The sequence below is a fragment of the Nuphar pumila genome, chromosome 2 (genome assembly GCF_984573655.1).
Source record: "Nuphar pumila chromosome 2, dmNupPumi1.hap1.1, whole genome shotgun sequence".
In the NCBI taxonomy this organism is placed as follows: domain Eukaryota; kingdom Viridiplantae; phylum Streptophyta; class Magnoliopsida; order Nymphaeales; family Nymphaeaceae; genus Nuphar; species Nuphar pumila.
The window spans coordinates 64,929,618-64,948,882 of NC_143250.1; the positions used below are offsets into that span (position 1 = coordinate 64,929,618).

Genomic DNA, 19,265 nt, shown 5'->3' on the forward strand with positions numbered 1-19,265 from the left:
CTTTTTCCTCGCTTTCTATGTCGCTTTCTTGATAATTTTTGGTTTGCTTCTAAGTCGTCCCGCACTTTCTGCTTCTTTAAATTTTTAGAAGAGCTTCGCTTTTCTCTTCCGCTTCTTGTACTGGCAACTCTGGTTTAAACCATCTACAAGAATAGAGTGTATGGCTTGAGATTTTGGCTAACATCCTTCAAAATATCAATTATCATTTTGGAATCGTCAAGTTGTATCAGGTTTAAGCTCCTTGAAGGAAAAGGAAGACCTGAGTACAAGGATGAAACGTTGCTGCAACAGATTTTCAAATTCCCTCGATTTCAATGTAACTTGGTTGATAACGACAAGAACAACTCTCCAACAGATTTTAATAATGTTTTATTTAAAATAATTTTATATTTAAAATAAATTGGTAAAACAAAACATTGGTAAATCTGCCGGGTTCGAAACTATTAACAACATTGGTAAGCAGATTGCTTACATTTCATGCCTGACATCGCATGTGAGATGCTCCCATAAATACATCCCTTGAAATATGCTTAGGCCCTAGCTCATGAATATGTTTGTATACTTTCATGGCGTTCGGGGATATGGTGGGGAATAGGGACGCACACAAGTCGAGCTTGGCGTGGCTTGGCTCTGTCCGTGAAGAAAAAATGGTCCATGGTTCGGGATTGGCTCAAACACGGCTCAGCTTGGCTCGAGCTGAAAGCCTTTATTTTTAAAATGTTTTTAAAAATTGTGTAAAATGCTTTTTTGAAAGAGAGAAAAAGGGTGGAATTTGAACCCATCTTACTTCCAAAGATAACCAATGACTTATTGATTAGGGTAAAACCCTTGCTTGTGTTAATATTATGAACAAAATACATACATATATAAATCTATTTTTTTTTATAACTACGTGAGCTGAGCTTAATCGAGCTTACCAAGATTATTCGAGCTGGACTGCATTTCAAGCTCAGCTTGTTTATGTGTATCAAGCATTATCCCTTGTTCAAGCTCGACTCATTTATTTTTTTTGAACGAGTTCGAGCAGAGCTTAAACAGGTCAAGCCCGAGCTAGCTCGGCTAGTTGTGCATTCCTAGTAATGAATGTTGCCACCTTGTGCTTTTATCTTATAAAATGGATGTAAGCATGTACACATACATAGGTTAACCTTAATTATTCTTTCATGGTCAAGTCATTCCCATTAACCAAAGCCAGGGTCTAAAAGTACAAAACTTTGAGGCAGTGTCTTGAGTCAGGTTAGCTCGAGCCATCGTTGTTTAAGATTGTGTGCCAACGGGAGAAGATGACTTTGCCAATAATGAAGAGATTATCAGATGATTATATGTTCAACCCATATTTTAGATTAAATTTTTGGATAAATTAGTGAAGAAGGTTATGGAGGATAATGGACCTAATGTGAGTCATGACACTAAATTGGCCACGTCAATTAGTGCACTTCACCTTGTGTTGGGACGTTGCAAGTTCAAATCCCATTGGTATGGTTGTATAACTGGTGGTGGTCTGCCTAACCCCAGCTTGCTTTAAAAAAAAAAGACACCTAGACCTGTTAGGGTGGGTCCTATCTCACTGTCTGCAAAGACGGGCTGTTTTCTAGTCTTAATAGAGGGTCTAAATCAAGAAATCTAGTCATTTAAAAAAAAATTATTATTTTTTCTTATATTTACTTAAATAAAATCCGATAGTCTTTTTGGTTTCCTTGAAAATGCATAATTAACTTTAAACAAAAATGTAAAAGAAAATTAATGTGGGTTGGCCGCAGCCATTCAAGTTGAAGGATGTCACGATATCTGAGGTGTGCATCCCTTGCCTTATGGTTAATGTAGCAGGCTCCGCTTGTCTGGTAGGAACAGTTAGTGCAGGTCACCTTGTGTTGGGAAGTTGCAAGATCGAACCCCAAATGGTATGGTTGTATAACTTGTAAGGGTTTGCCTAACCCCAGTTTTCTCTGTCGGAAAAAAAATGTAGCAGGCTCCCTGGAGGGGTTTTAAGTACTTGGTGGTGAGCCCATATATATATGGCATAGTATCAATCTCTCTGGAACCGCACCTCCTAAACTGGGGTCTCCCCTTGATAAATATCAAAATAAAAAATAAAAAAACAATTCCACTCTTTCATAATTTTGCTCAAAATGAACTCTTTTTTAGTGTTGCGTTTTTTAAGCTTAAACCATGACCTGGACTTCCAAAGGGCAGTGATTGAAGCCTTTGCTTGACATGGGACATAACTACTATTTTAGCATTTTTATGGTTTTTAATATTTCTAATAATATATCAATAAATTATATTTCATATGTTAAAATATAAAATAGCTTTTATTGATCGAATGTCTTATTTTTTAGAATTTTCCAACCATATGTTCCAAACTTGAATTATTGTGTGTGGGGTCGTACCCTTATTAACAAATTTCCTCAAACCAAAAAATAATAACAATTGGATGTAAACTTGTAAAACTAATGACTTAAGTTTAGCTCTCTCTCTCTCTCATGAAAAAACACTATCATTATGATTCAGACGTCTCGTCTTTTTTTATGACAAGAATCCTTGGCTAAGTGAGGAAAAACTCACCACCATCTTGTCTATGTGGACCACCTGACATACTCATGCGCTAGTGGGGTTTGATCCAGGATCATCAACTCAACACCTTCACGACCAGTGGCGGAGCCACATGGAGGTCAAGGTGGGACATGCCCACCCTGACAAAAAAAACTCCCCAATAAGTGGGTTCAGGTCAAGCGTCAGGGTGGCAGTGAACTTTTATGTGCCAATCCCCCCACCTCTCTCTCTCTCTCCAAAAATCTCCCCAATGAAGTGGTTTGCTAGGGCTGGTAAATGAGCTCAGTTTGTTTTGGCTTGTTAAGGTTACACCTCTTAGTCCTTGTGAGAATCACAAGATGGCTCATCTTCTAAAAGAATTGTTTTTTAAGTATTTTTAAAGCTTGATAATATATAAAATATATGTATAATACATGCAAATATATGCTCAATTCATATACAAAATAGCATTTTTGTATATAATATATATATATATATATTATATATATATATATATAATATGTAAAATGACCTATACGAGTCATACCAATTGAGCTTGCCACATCGTGCTTGCTCATTTACCTAAATAAGCTAGCTAATAGCTTGGCTCGCTGAGCTCAATTTCTAAGTCAAGCCAAGCCAAACGATAAGTTGTTCATCTCATTTCTCAGCCCTGGAGTTTGTGCCCACTTTAGTTCAAATTTTTGGCTCCACCACTGTTCACAACCCCCTTGGTCTAGCGGGGCACCCTCGCATCGCATTGGCATGATTCAGACATCTCGTCAAAAGAAACCACATTGAGAGTGGCCAAATTTTTGGAAGCTATTATGAAAGCTTATAAGAAGCAAAAAAAAAATTGTAGAAATTGATGAAAATGAGTGAAAAGTAAAAAATAATAAATATTAATATCAAGAACATAAAAAATAAGAAAGAAGTGATAGGAAACTACTGGAAAACGATTTAAAAAGTGAGAGAGAAGTGAATTCCTATAATATAGAAAGCAAGTTTCACTTCATATTGAAGGAAGCATGGCATTTCTTGCTTCACAGGTGATCTGCGAAGAAAACAAAAATATCCTTAGGTCGTCTAACTAAGCCCCAAGGGGGGCTGGCTCAGTGGGGTAGAACCTTGGCCACTAGACGGGTGGTCAAGGTTTTATTCTTGTGGGCATCTCCTTTTGCACAAGCCAACCCCAGCATATGCCTCGGGATAGGGTCCTAGCCTTGGAGTTTTACGCCACCGGTATGACAATCATACGTATGGCAGGTTGAGCCAACCCGACCAGGTCTTCTTGCTGGGTATGGTTTCTTCAAAAAAAAATCTTCTAACTAGAGCTCATAAATTTGATTAACATGTACCCAATACAAGTTGATTCCGCCTTCACCTTGATTGTCTGACTTTCATAGGAACTTTCGCCATTGTTGATGAGATCATGATAGGGCTTCTAATGGGCCCAACAACGTTGTGTTTGTCAACTCTATAAAACAACATAATGAGATCATGATAGGGCTTCTAATGTGCCCAACACGTTGTGTTCGTCAACTCTATAAAACAACATATTTTCAATCTACCATCCCTTGCTAATTCAATGGATAAGATAGGTCATTCTTTCTAAACAATGACTAAATCTACATGGTTTCACACTCCTTTGTTGGCGTTCATTGAAACCAGAACTGAAATGTCAAAAACAAAAATGTATACTAGTAGACGTCATGGATAAAATGAGCATTGGCGCAGGTGCATGGCGTTCTCCTCAACTTATAGACGCCTACGATGAGTTCAGGCCGTCAAGTCGCTAGTGAGTAGAACCCTAGCATGTTAAGATTATATTTATTAAATGGTTGGTCTCTAACACATTCTATTGGTCCTTTAATATTGTTATTCTGCTATTCTCTCTACCCAAATAAGTAATCATTTATGCAGAATCAACAATATGCAAAGCCGTAGAGAATCAATTTAGTTTTATAAATGTGATAACATATAACCATAATGTATTGTCATACATCAGAAGGAATCAAATAGTGTAACGACCCCAACTCATACTCGTGAAAAAAATAATTTTTTTAAACAATTGCGAAAACAATCCTAGAGACCCTGGAGTCTTACAATCATAACACATCTACAATCACAAGAGATCTTATACCACCATTATCCAAACCAAAATAACTTTATTCATCAATCAATAGAGTTTTAGGACAATAAGTAAAGGAAAGACAAGTAAAACAAAATATAGAGTCACTCTATCCCAAAGTAGAATGTCAAGTAGTCCCGTAGTCCTCGTAGCTCGCAGTAGCAGCCTGTTTCATCACTAAGCATCAGAAGTTGTAAAAAATATAAGAAATACGTTGTCAGAATCATAGATCCTACATACAAATCCTTCTAATGAATCAAATAAGGAAGAAAAACATACATCAAATTCATGTAACATTTTTAGAGAAAAATATAACAACTATCTCATACTCCAAATAACCATTCATGCATTTTAAGAACATGAATCATGCAAAAAAAATATATCAATGCACATGCATGAACAACTTATTAAGTTATTATCAGAGATTTCGTTTATATAAATGTCCTTATTAGATGCACACACTTTTAGTTTTACCTTTTATTAAAACTTGAGGATACTCAAAACGGGCACAATAATTTTCGAGTTCAAGTTAGGTTTTTAATTGTAGCTTAACACATAATTTATATTTTATTACTGGGTTCTCCACTTAGCCCTCGATCGATATCAGAAATCAACATCCATCGAAACATTAGAAATCAACATTTAATGTCGAGACACCAAAAAAATCAACATCCACTGATGTCATTTTCTTGGTATATCAATAACAACAGTTGTGTCTACACACCACTCACAAGCAAACTGACAGAATCTCCCTAACACTGTGATCGGGAAGTAAACCACCTAGTTGAGTTCAAGGGCATAATTGTACACGAGGTTTTAGTATCATCATGGTTCTTTAAAACCGCAGTCCAGGATTTTCACACTGTACAAGGGACATCAAGGGAAAATATTAATTATACTATTTTCTTTTATTTTATCTTTTTAGCAAAATACATTATTTACACAATATTTATTTTGCAAATCAACATGAAAAACACATGGGGCCTCAGCCCGTTACAACATTTGACAGTGTAATTTGTTTAGAAAACCAATGAATCTTTATAGAATTTGCAATGCATTCAATAAAAACTTAGAGCAACATCTGCTCATGGCCCATATGGTCTACAATGGTTCACATTAGACTACTGATGCATATCATGCAAAAACCATAATCATTCATTAGAAGGATTTGTAATCATTCACTTATGCAATCATTCAATATGCTCTCACATACACATTCATACACCAAAATAAAAAAGTACACGAATAACAAATTTCATATGCATATGAATACACTATGTTTTATCTTATGCATGTCTTTCAAGTATGCACAAGACTATGTCGATGCAACATTCAACTAACTTCAGAATTCATATGTCATGATATGCACATATATGCTAACATGATATTCAATTTCATGAGCATGTAATAACCAATAACATCTTTACCATTTCGGGCAAGGTCATGTGCAATAACCAACTAACTCAGGATATAACACATACACATGAGTCTAAGCCATGCTGCCCACACATGAGACAACATTGGTAATCATAAGAGAATATTCAAATGCTCATGTGCAAACATGCAAAACAGTCCAGTCATATGAACACTCAACCGGTCGTGAACTTACCCACTAATCCGAATATTTAACTTGCATAAACATGAGCACTTATTATGTAGAAATTTAAATAGGTAACATGTATAAAATCTGAATATCAAAACATGTAAAAATCTGCAAATTTGCACAAGTATACACCTAAGAAGTTAACATGTAAAAATCAACCGTGTAACATGTATTTACTTGAACACTAATCATGAGAAAATCTTGATACTTTACATGTAAAAGTGTGAGACATGAACATACATGGCTTTCTTTATAATTTCATGTAGAATAAAACGCGCACACACACACACACACATATATATATATATATATATATATATATATATATATTCGTGAAGCTGCCCAGTCGACAGACAGACGGTTGGGTTTTACATATCAAGAGACTGTCAGGGTTCAGGCTTGCTCAGGTTTGGTCCTTTTTTTTTACAAGGACTCAGCCCCAGCCAAACCAGTCCGGCTGGGACTGAACAACGTACTGTTCTGCCTAGCCGGTCGACTATGTGGGCTATGGCTGGACAACACACGGTTCTGTCTAAAATCAAAATATATATAATTTTTATTTCAACAAGACATTTCATACATTAAAATTGTAGCAGAAATTATGCAAAAGAGGTGATTTTCAAACTCAAATAATCTTGGTCATATATATTATTTGCTTTATGTCATAACAATGAGAAGCTTTGACTGATTCAAGGTCATCAATTATACATTATGTGTATATTCTTTGTTCTAACAGGTAATACCTATAAGGGTATTTTTTTTTTTTTGTAATAGGAACAAATTTATTTATTTATTTTATTATTATTTTTTAATTGAATGTAACTCAGCTAAAAAATATATATATATATTTTTTGATAAGCTTTGTCCAGACTATACCAGTCTGATCCTTTTTATTATTTTGTTTGATCCTACCCAGCCAACAGTAGGCTGGGCTTTATTATAAAATTTACTATGTAATAGTTATTTATTATTTTTTTTAATAATATAAAATTTTAAAAATTAACTATTACATAGTAAATTGGATAACTATTATTATTTACCTATTAGTTGCTTGAGAACTTGTTAATTATTAAATATTATTATTTAACTAATTAGTTGCATGAGAACTTGCTATTCTCTCGTTAACCCTTAATTTCAATGAAGCATTTATGCATTTTAAGATTGGGCCTCGTTGGGCGGCCAACCATGAGCTTCTCTTTAAATCTGAGGTCGTTAAGAACTGGTCTAAAACCCGGCCCCTTAATAAATGGGCTGGACGAATCGACTCGATCCATTAGCAAGTCCGGCCCGATGCCCGCCACTGCATTAAGCTACCTGAACACCCTCCATCTTAGGAACAGGGCCAGTCAGGTGTGGGACCCAACACCCAAGACCTGATGGAGGGCGATAGGGTGCTTAATGCACAAATATTTGTGCAATCATATTGCACCAGACTCAGTCGTCTCCCAAATCCCCAACGATCGATCTTTCTCTCCTCTGCAATCCCAATTCCTCCTCCTCGCCCTCTCTCTCTCTCTCTGAGGGGAACCATGTACGGCGCCAACTACTCCCAACTCTCGATTCAGTTCCTGAACGACGTCCTCTCTCGTCGAGGCCCATCGGCTCTGCCCTACAACGAAGACGTCAAGTGGTTGATCAGAGAGCACTTGCTGGCGCTCCTTCAGGAGTTCCCCAGCCTTCAGGTGAAGCCCGCCGTCTTCATCCACAACGACGGCAGCAACGTCAACCTCCTCCAAGCCGACGGCACCATCCACATGCTCTACCAGCAGGTCACCTACAACATCCCCGTCGTCATCTGGTTGATGGAGCCCTACCCTTGTCAACCTCCCTGCGTTTACGTCAACCCCACCACGGATATGATCATCAAACGCGGCCACCACCATGTGGATCCTTCTGGCTTGGTCTCTGTTCCCTATCTGCAGAGTTGGGTCTTCCCCAGTTCGAATCTCGTGGGTTTGGGGAGGAATATGAGCCATCTGTTCGGTAGAGACCCCCCCTTGTACACCAAACAGCCTGCTTCCTCTGCGGGGCACAGGATTCATAGCCCACCTCAGAGTTCTTCATCTTCTGCCGCGGTGGGAAGGACATCGTCCCCTGCACCTTCTTCTTCCTCTTCGTCGGCGTCGGATTATCTGGCGCCGGGGGTTCGCCCCAATCGTCTTTCGTCGCCCTACGCCCGGACGATGGCGCCGCCTCCTCAGCGGCCGAATGTGGAAGACCCATCTGGGGTTTTCAAAAGGGATGCCGTCACTAAGCTGGAGGAGCGGCTCCATGCTGATACCGTTACTTTGAAGAGATCGAGGGAGGCTGAGATGAACGAGTTTATCATTATGCAGATGGAGTTGAAGGAGCGAGATAAGCAGCTCGATAAGGGGTTGAGGGAAATGCTGGACGAGAAGGAGGAGTTGGAGCAGGTGCTTCAGATACTGCTTACGAATGCGGACGTGCTCCAGACGTGGGTGATGAAAAACTGCGACAAGAAGAGGTCGGAGATCGACATCGACAACGTTTTCGAGCCCTGCGATGCTCTGTCGAGGCAGATGCTTGAATGCACGGCTGCTGATATCGCAATCGAGGATACGATCTATTCCTTGGATAAAGCAATGCAGAAAGGCATTTTCCCGTTCGATGCTTACATGAAGAACATAAGAGTGCTGTCCCGCGAGCAATTCTTTCATCGGGCTACTTCTGCGAAAGTGAGGGCGGCGCAAATGGAGGCCCAAATTGACACCATGGCATACAGGGTTTCTGCCTATGATCTCTGAATTATGATGGGCGAGAGCCTGGTTGCTTGTCCCTTACAAGTTTACGGTAATTGATTTGCGAGTAGACTAAGGAATATATACTGTCAAATTGATTACCATGGGAAGACAGGATGTCTATTACATTTGGTCCAGATAGAAACGAATGGTAATGGTGGGAGATTTGATTCTTCGGGAGCTTTCCGGTTGTTTTGATGATGCGTAGTTGTACAGTTTTTCTGCTTCAATTTTCTATTGAACAATCCACGGGATGTGACCGGTACTTGTCTATGCTGCTATATGCATTCTCTGGATCATCCTTTTTGATATTTTTAAATTTGAATTACGTTGACAAGATGACAGTTCTTTTTCTCTTTTGGTGGTGTAACATGTTACAGTACTTAAACAGCATATATCTGGAAAATATACTTTGTCAATTGTCACTTGTGTTGGTTTGTGCCTAGAGTTGTAAATTTGTGCTGTTTTTTAATCCAAATAAATTTATCAGCATTTCTGCAGCATGCAAGTGTTGTTATTCGTTATTTTGTTTTCTTCCACTTAGATGTGTCAAATCAAGACTTTCTCAACTATCTTGTTAAGTTTATATGATTTTATTTTGGCTCTATTGGGTGTTTCAACTGGCTGGTTAACGATTAACTGTTCTTTTCCGTTGAGATTGCTATGTCTATTTTGGATCTCCTAATATCAAAATCATGAACAGATGTTAGACATTTCATATACTATGGACTTGGTTGTTATAAACATAGATTATAATTTTCTTAAAGAAGTCACTTATTCTGGAGTCTTAAATGCATTTCATCTTGTTTTCCCTTTTCTTAAAGAACTATGGTTCTTTCTCTGCTTTGAATGAATATACCGATATTTTTCATAGAACTTTCACATTAGATTCTTGCAATGTTTTTAGGTTGCTCCTTCATTTCTACAGTGAGGTTCTTTGTTGTACATTTTTGGTTTGTGAATAGGCCTGATTGGATTTTCTTGAGTTCACTGTTCTACCACCCAAAGAAAGCTTCTTAGACAATGTGGTTGATTAAACTGTATTCAGGGAGTAACATTCTTTGTTGGTGACCTGGCAGGATGATTTGCTCATTTAGGTTTGTTGGCAAAGTACAAAAAAATTGTGAGATCTACTCCAATACTATATAATATAATAACTATCTACTTTGCTACCTTGGACCCCATTTAGGGGCCATGGATCAATTAAACCATGCCTCTCTTGCATTCTTCCACATTCATATAGTTGATCAAATCAGTGTTCATTTCAAAAACTGAACCCAGGTTTCCTTCTCGTACTTGTCTTATTGCCTTTCAAGTTTCACTCTTTTGGTATGGTGCATATTAATAAGGTTCTGAACTGCACTTTCCTAAAGGTTCTATGAAAACTGTGTGTTAATCAAGGACTCCTCTTGAAAGGAAGAAAGAAAAGGAGAATGTTGAAAAATACATCGAGAGCATCGCCTCCCATATATTTTTCAACTCTAAATTGGACTCTCTACATGGAATTTTTGGTTCGACTGGTAAAAGAGCATGTCCACTGCATGGTTGCTCATCTTGCATATTCATGACCCATCTAGTGCACGCATGCCTATGGAGCATAAAAAACAATTTGATAGAGGTTGAATTGGGATCTTAATAGTATATTTAAAACAGAAAAGATACAGAAGAGCTGGATCTGTGCTCTAATATCAAGATGTGGCATGTATTGTTTTATCATGTCAAGAAAAGGTTTCTATGGGGATTTTATGTATGTTAAACAACTCTCTGGTTGATGTCCTTTCTTGAGAATTTATTTTTCTCCAATGGATCCTTTAAACATCATGCACATAATTTGCTAGAACTTCTACTAGCTGATATGTTTAACTGTAACAAAAGGTGGCAAGATTTTGGAATCCACTGGCACTATCTTTCTCCATACGAGAGGTGGCAGGTTTAAATCCCATGTGAACTGACTATCTCTTGTTCAGATTTTACAGAAAATAAGTCTTCATTTTTTATATTCATCGTCATGTGATGGGACTAACTGTTAGAAAATAACATATATATGTATATACTTGAATATATATATATATATATATATATATACTCTTCGTAATACAAGAGTGTGTATATGTATATAAATATATATTTAAAGTATATTCATATATCTTGTAATCTTTATTTTTTTTCTGTATTTTTGTTTTATTTCTTTTTCTTTTTATTTCTCTTCTTTTTTGTCCTTTCCCTAACAGTCACTAGTTGACTGTCACTGTACCTGGCTGACTGGCTATGTACAGTCAACAGTCAATATTTGACTGTTGACTGAGCTGTTGGGCTGTTTCCAACAGCTCTAATTAGAGCCGTTGGGAGTAGCCCAACAGCTATCTCAAGTGCGCATGTACTTTGTAAATAAGGGTCATTTGTGCCCATTGTAAAATATGTTTTGTAGAGGGGTTTTCCTCTCAAGTATATTGAGATTGAAGTGCTTTTTATGCACTCTTTTACATTTGTGTCGTGAAGCATTTATATGCTATTTTTTGTTCTAGCATATTCGGTGAATGTATGTATTATCAAGTTATTTGAAAACTTGATTATTTGTAAGTTTCTTCACATGGTATCAAAGCTTGGTTTATGATCAATCGTGCATTGGTGGGCTGCCTCGTAAAGTGTGCTTGCTCTCATTCATGGTGGTGGTTCGATTCATCATGGGTGAATTTTTTTCACACAATACAACCAACTCCAATTTTATTCCGCTATTCAAACTTGAAGGAAGCAACTATAACATTTTGGCAAGACACTTGGAGACATTCATAAAGGGTCAAGGTTTGTGGGGTTTCGTAAGAGTAGTTCTTGAACATACTCCCAAAATTACATTAGGTGAAAATGGTGTGGAGACTAGTCTTGAAGAAAGGGACAAAGCTATGGAAGAATACTACAAAAAATTAGATGAGTGGGACATGAAAAATGCCAAAATTCTTTCATGGATGCTAAGTGGAGTTGAGACAAAAATTGCTTCAAACCTTTTATGTTAAAAAAGGCTAATGAAGCATGAGAATATCTTAGAGGTGTGTTTACCAAAAAAGATATGGCTCACATGTATTATCTCCAAGAAAAAGTTAGAAATATCAAACAAGGAGATAAGAATGTAAGAGATTATTTTATGGAGTTATCCTCCATTTGGACCCAACTTGCCCATTTTGAACCCAAATAGGAAGGGAAGTGTATAGAAATACGAAGAGTTCAAGTTGAAGAAGATAGACTCTTCGCTTTTCTTTATGATCTGAGACCCGAGTTTGAACAAACAATGGACTCTTTTCTATCATCCTCATCACCTCCTCCTATTAATGAGATTCTCACTAAACTTAGTGGAGAAGAAATTAGACTAAACATGAGTAAGAATGTTAATGTGCTTGCTACTTCTAGCAATGGACAGGAAGAGGATTGTGCACTTGCCGCATCCAAACCAGGACATTATATCAAGCCATATAAACCTCCTCATTTTGGTAAGAATAGAGGAGAATAAAAAATCATTTGTCATAACTGTAATGAGCTCGGTCATATTAGGCCTCTATGTTTTAGATACAAATATAGGCCTCAAGAGAAACGTATTGCTGCTGTACCATCAAAACAAGATGATGATACTCTGAATCTCAAAGACCTCACAAAATCATTATCTCAACTGACTGAAGCATTGCAACCATTGCTTAAGGGATCTACCTCAGGAGAGGCCATTGCATCCTCTTCTACTCTTGGTACGTGCTCTTGACTTCTTGATTCTAGAGCTTCATTTCATATGACCTCACACATGTCTATTTTATCCGAATGTCAACCTAATTTAAATGCATCATTTGTTTCCACTGCTGATGGCACTGCCTTGGAAATAAAGGGTGTTGGAACTTTTGAAAATTATTTGTCAAAACACAACAAATTTTACATTTCAAAAATAAGACTTATACCAAAACTTCATCTTAACCTACTTTCAGTTTCTCAAATCTCGGATTATTTATGTAATGTCATTTTCTCATCAAATAAATGTTTGGTGTAGGATCGCTAGTCTGGGAATTTGATTGGGGAAGGTTCTAGGCAAAGTGATCTCTATTACATGGATTTCCTTTGTATTCCAAAGGAATCATTTTGTAACACTGCCCAAACAAAAGATATACGAACTTAGCATCATAGACTTGGGCACGCAAATTAAGAAAAATAAATTTTATACCTATTACCAAGAACCTTTTTAAAGATAATTTTGAATGTAAAGAATGTTTACTTGGTAAAATAACAACCTTGCCTTATGATCAAAGAACTTTTTACTCCTCGATGCCTTTTGAATTAGTTCGTTCGGATGTGTGGGGTCTTGCTCCCGTAGCCTCTAAAGAAGGATTCTCCTACTATGTTTTTTTTATCGATGACTTCACTAGATATTGTTGGATTTACTTTCTTAAGTTTAAATCTGATGTATTTGCAACCTTTAAAACATTTCATAACATGATTAAAAATCAATTTGAAAGTAAGCTCAAAATTCTCAGAATTGACTCTAGAGGTGAATATTTGTCAAATGAGTTTAAACAATTTTTAGAGAATGAAAGAATTTTACATCAAAAATCGTGCCCTAGAACCCCACAAGAAAACAAAATTTTAGAAAGAAAACATAAACATATTATGAAAACTATAAGGACTCTTCTTATTGCTAAGAATGTTCCTAAAAACCTTTGGGCTGAAGCTGCGTTAAGCTCAATATATCTTATAAATAGGATGCCTTCAAAAACTTTGGTCAATTAAATTCCTTTTGAAAAATTATTCAAATATCAACCTGACTATTAAAGACTCAGAATCTTGTAATAAAATGGTACTCTTCCATGAAAGCACTTGAATCACACAAGTGAAGTGTCTAAAAGACACTTTAAGTAAGACCCATAAAAGGGTAAATATGGAAAAAGGCATGAATGAAATAAAGAATTTTATTCATAATATGAAATGCTTAAAAAGCATTGTAAAAGTCACATTTACATTGGAGGGGTTCACCCTTATTTATACTAAGAGAAGCAAGAGAGAGGAGAGCTCATTTTGAGCTCTCCTTAAAGAGACGTTGGACTCTAGTCCAACGACTACACTGCAGTCAAGTTCCAACTAGGAACTTGACTGAACAGTGTATCTAGTTCTTATTGAACTAGATACGGAAAATACAAAAAATACAAAAAGAATAAAATAATTTAAAATAATATATATAATAATAATAATAATATTAAATAATATTATTATTATATATACATATATAATACATTTTTTAACACTCCCTCTCAAACTTACGGTACAATGAGCGAAAGTTTGCCTAAGAGAAAGTGAAATCTGGGAGCTGGGAGAGGTTTGGTGAAGAAGTTTGCTAATTGATATTCTGATGTAACATATGGTAGATTAATAGTTTCATTTAGATATTCCTCTCTGATGTAGTGGCAATCAACTTCAATATGTTTGGTGCGTTCATGAAATGTTTTGTTGCTTGCAATGTAGATCGCACTCTTGTTGTCACAGCACATACGTGAAGCTTGTGTAGCTTCAACTCTCATGTCGACAAGCGGACGTCTGAGCCAAACTACTTTCATGGTCGTGATTGTCATGGCTCGGTATTAAGCTTCAGTGGATGTTTGCATCTTCACAATATTAAAGATTTACTTAAGAAAATACAAAAACCAATGGTTGAGTGTCTGTTATTAGGGTCGCCTCCCCAATCAGCATCAGTATATGCAATTAAATCTAGTGAGGAGGTTGCAGCTAAGAAAAATCCTCGTGAAGGAGTGGACTTGATATATCTAATAATGCGCAAAACAACTTCCATATGAACATAGGTGGTTGGTGAAAAAGGTGAAAAAGGATCCGACCAGATCCACGTCGATCCATGGATTGTGTAAAGCCATGTAACATATCCATACTTATGTATTGTAACACACTTAGACTGTCGGGTCTAGATACACCAGACCCGGATCCATATCTCTGTGTTGTAACATTATAAAAACACAGTTTAGGTCACGATTCTAAGATGAGAAAATAGAAATCGTAACAGCCAAAAGCCTTGGGTTTCTTCTTCGTCTCTCTCTCTCTCTTTTCTCTATACAGGTGAAAAACTTTCATGGTATCAGAGCATAGATCCGTCTAAGGCTGAAAAGGATTCCGGCAAGAGCGAAGTTCGGAAAATCGAGGTTTTTTTTTTCCTTCTCCCTTTTCTTCTGTTCCTCCCCATTTTCTCCCCTCTTTGCTCACTCGTCCCCTCTTTCTGAAATCTCCTGTGTACCCACACCTCACGTGGGTTTCTTTTCTTTGTGAAACCGTGATCCACGTGACCTCTATTCACGTGGGTTTCATATTTGGTGAATCTGCGATTCACGTGCATCCTATTTACGTGAACACAGACTGTGGGTGACTGTGTTTCACGTGAAACACCGAATCTTTCCTTAATTTTTTCTTGATCTTCCTTTACCTAATCTCCTCTATGTCTGTCTTTGCATATTCGAATATTTTTTTTATGATTCTTTACTGTTATGTTGTGAAACTTATTCCTTGATTATCTATTTCTATTCTTGTCAAAAAAAAGTAGTTCTTTTAACGTGTGAAGGCATTCTTCATCACGTCAATCTCAATTTCTGGACTGCATAGAAAAGGTTCAGAAACTGAGTTCCCTGAATCCGACAGCCTGTGATTCTCTATCCTAAAAAAAGAAAAAGAAAAAGAAAGGGAAAGCGGGCTGAACTTTTTGTGAACACTCTGGTTGACATTCTCGTTGATTTTCATTCTAAAATGGACCCTTATCTCTCTCAATCAAATCTTTCTTCAAGCTTTCTCAACCAACTCGTTTCTGAAAAGTTGAATGTCTCAAATTTCTTGATTTGGAAGAGACAAATTATTCCTTTTATAAGGAGTCAAGGTCTCTTAGGTCACCTAGATGGAACCACTCTTGTTCCACCAGAATTTGTCCCGAGAGAAGAGAAAGATGATCAAGGGGCGAATTCGATCGTTTATGTCAAAAATGTAGAATTTCTCAATTGGGAAAGGAAAGATCAATCAGTTGTCGCATACATCACCTCAACCCTGTCTCAAGAAGTTCTAGTTGTCATTCCCGATAATTGTACAACGCTACAACTCTTGGAGCGACTGGTTCAGACGTATTCACAGGTTTCTCAAGCAAGGATGGTTTTCCGAAAAAGGGAATTTTTAGTTGTTAAGAAAAGAATCCATGACCATCATGGAATATTTGAACAAGATAAAGACCATCACAGATCAACTTGCAGTTATAGGATGTGCCGTAAGCGACAATGACATGGTGCAACAAACTCTGAGTGGATTGGGATCTGACTACAATATGATAGTCACTTCACTATTGTGCCTTCCTGCTCTTCCTTCCTTCGATGCGTTACGAGCGAAATTGATTCAGTATGAAATGACTGAAGGGATTATCTGAAGAAACTCACATCCACACAAATTCTCAAGAAGTTTTTGCCACAGGAGTGACTTATGGTAGATGAGGAGGAGGAGGACAAGGGCGAAGTGGATAAGGAGGGCGTGGTCTGCTCCCCACTTCAAATATGTCTGCTCATGCGCAGGGATCAAGATTCATCCCCACTTGCTTCTTTTGTAACAAAAATGGGCATATCAAGGCGAATTGTTGGCACAATCCAGAGAATAAAGGAAAGGGCCCACAAACAGAAACAAAAAGAAAGTTCACAAATACCAGAGATAGTGGAGAGATCAAAGATCTACTAATATCTGCCTTGTCAGAGTTGAAATTGAAGCAGAGTGATGAAGGCACTTGGTTTGTCGACTCAGGAGCAACGACTCATGTGACAGGTGATGCAGGTAAGATTTCTAATCCTATTCCTTATTTTGGAAAAAGTAAGATTTTTACTGGAGATGGATCCCACCATCCTGTTTCTCATGTTGGAAAAACTGTCATTCTCATGTCACATTCCACTCTTACTCTTTTTGATGTTCTTCATGCTCCTGACATTAAGAAAAACATCATCTCTGTCTCCAAGCTTATTGATGATAATAATGCTTCAGTTGAATTTACTCCCTTCTCTGTGAAGGTCAAGGACCTACGCACAAGGGAAACATTCGCTGAAGGAAAAAGACGAGGCAATATGTATGTCTTTGAAGAAGCTCCATGTCATGCTGTCTGCCCTACCCATCTGAATTCAAAGCCTTCGTTAGAGTCGTGTTCATCTTCTTCTACCCGTGTTTTTAGTATTTCTGAATGTAATAAGTCGTTCTTATGGCATAGTCGGTTAGGACATTGTGGGAGTCATTTCATTGAGAAACTTGTCTTTAATAATCTCATTCCAAAAGAAAGTCTCAATGGGAATAAGAGCAGTCATAAGTGTTCCAATTGTCTTTCATGTAAGAGTCATGTATTGCCTTTTCATTCCATTAATAAGCGAGCTTCAAAACCTTTTGAGATTATTTGTTCTGATGTATGTGGACCCGCCCCAATTGTCTCTGGATCTGGGAGCATATACTATCTAATCTTTGGTGCTAGTTATTCTCGATACACCTTGATATATTTCATAAAGAATAAGTCGGAAGTCTTCTCTTTGTTTCAATTTTTTTTTTCCTTAGTCAAAAATCAATTTTCTGAGTCCATTCAATTTTTTCAATGTGATGGAGGTGGGGAATTCTCATCCCGTGATTTTGTTTCTTTTCTTCGAAATAATGAAATAGGAAGAAGGGTGTTCTAACCCCACACCCCTCAACAAAATGGGATTGCTGAACGAAAACATAGACATATTGTTGAAAGTGCCATGAGTATGCTTCATGACAGTAATCTACCTATCAACTTATGGACAAAAGCCTTTCATTCTGTCGTGCATGTGATAAATAGACTGCCCATGGTTGTTCTGGAAAATAAGTCTCTTTATCACTGTCTTTTTGGAGCTCATCCTAGTTATCATGATTTGTGTGTCTTTGGTTGTGTTTGCTATGTGCATATTGATCAGTCTCTGAGAAACAAGTTTCAGGACAAAACCGAGAAATGTAGGTTTGTGGGATTAGCAGATGACTACAAAGGATATAGGTGTTATGATCCCACCAACAAACGTATCAGAATCTCAAGAAATGTTGTCTTTGATGAACAAAATTTTGATGACGGAGCTGATGCAACAAATATGCCAACTGAAGTTTACTATCCTTGGTTGAGTTCAAAACTTTTTGTTGACTCCAATGAAACATGCTCCTCAGATTGCGTGCAGCAAGAAGAAGAGAGTTTTGAAGACACTAGGACGTCGGGATCACAAAATACAGAAGAAGTACCAGGCAGATACAAAGGCATTGTCTATTCTAGACAGAGACCAACAACATCAAGCCATTCAGATCATGTCTCAGACGACAATCCGACTCCTTTTCATACTCTTGAGGTCAGAAAATCAAATCGCATACGACATCTCATTGACATGTGGGTTAACTATAACAACTTCTCATTGGATCTTCAACTCTTCTTAACTGCTCTCAATAAGGAAGATGAGCCCACCATGTACTACCAGGCAACCACTTCTACCAAGTGGGTAGAAGCCATGAATGATGAAATGCAAGCCTTGCATGAATGTGGAACCTGGGAAGTTGTTCCTAGACCACTTGACAAAAATGTTGTCGGATGTAAATGGGTCTACAAAATAAAGTACAAGCCAGATGAAACCATTGAACGATACAAGACAAGGCTTGTGGCAAAAGGATTCACTCAAGAAGCAGGGCAAGACTATGATGAGACCTTCAATCCGGTTGTAAGAATGGGAACAATCCGAATTATTATTTCCCTGGCTATTGAACATGGATGGAAGTTGAGTCAGCTTGATGTGAGAAATGCATTCTTGCATGGGGACTTAAAGGAGAAAGTATACATGGAGCAACCCCCTGGGTGTAATACCCGTAAAATTTGAGTGATGTTATACATATTGGGCCCATGATCCGTTACCCGGATCCAAAAAGAAATATAAATATGAGTATTAAAAATATATATGTAATAGTAATGTATAATAAATAAATAATTAAAACACAATATAATAAAAGATTTGGGTAAATGGGGTTTGGATCCATATTGGAGCCAACCAGATCCAATTTATGGATCCATTACCCAAATTAAGGTGGAGCCATGTGGATCTGTCAAATGGCGGCCAACCCGGATCCACATTAGAGTGGATCCATAACTTATTATTGACCCGGATCCACGTTAGAGTGGATCCGGTACAGCGGCACCGCGGGTCGCGAGACCCATACCCAGACC

At 37.4% G+C, this 19,265-nt stretch overlaps 1 pseudogene; it reads left to right on the plus strand.

The window, feature by feature from the left end:
* Window positions 1–7,795: 7,795 nt before the first annotated feature.
* LOC149845604 (protein ELC-like pseudogene) lies at window positions 7,796–9,031 on the plus strand (annotated as a pseudogene).
* The last annotated feature ends 10,234 nt before the right edge of the window (window positions 9,032–19,265 follow it).